Source organism: Odontomachus brunneus, unplaced genomic scaffold, assembly GCF_010583005.1.
Source record: "Odontomachus brunneus isolate Ranch 3 - 2012 unplaced genomic scaffold, Obru_v1 Obru_scaffold_257, whole genome shotgun sequence".
NCBI classification, from domain to species: domain Eukaryota; kingdom Metazoa; phylum Arthropoda; class Insecta; order Hymenoptera; family Formicidae; genus Odontomachus; species Odontomachus brunneus.
Window position 1 is genome coordinate 38,130 of NW_022639707.1, and position 777 is coordinate 38,906.

The window sequence follows — 777 nt, forward strand, 5'->3', positions numbered from 1 at the left end:
GACCTGAGTTAGAACCGGCCTATTATACCTACTCCGCGTACCGACAGTTGTCGGTGTCGTTAACGGTGTCGGTCGATAACTATCGAAAAAAAGCTATTCTGTACCGTCGTTAACGACAGATTAATAACGATACTTGTCGTTTATAAGCAATTGTCGTCGTTAAATTTATTGTGACCCTCTTGAGGTGACGAAAACGCCTACCGACAAACATAACAACACTTGTAAAGATATATTGAGTGTTTTTAGAAAGTAGTAATTCCAAACATAAGTCCCGCCAAGACGACAGTCGTTGTTTGATAGTTGGAGAAAATAAAGAATTTCATATAGGTAAGTTTTCTTAAATATGTAATTGGTTTCCGCCAAGTAGGATATATAAAATTATAATATTGTATTTTCCTGTTAGATAAAATATTTAATATGGAACATTATAAACACAGTTTATATGTAAATTTTATCCGTACATTACCATATAATCATGTAGAATTATAAATATCCACAATGAAAAAGATACTATTATATAAATGCAATCAAAATAAATGTTTATTCTTTTGACAATATATATAAGGACGTTTAATTAAATGAAACTATTTATTTTTGTTGCATATACAGTGATGGGAAAAAGTTCCGGAACGGTGAAATATCTCGAAAACTAAGCATTTTAGAAAAAAATGTTTCAGATAAAAGTTGTGGCGTTTAAAAAGATGTATTTACTGATCACATCAGTTTGACCTTGGGTTGCGTAGCGAAGGTCAGGTCAAGGTCACATTAATTTTTTTA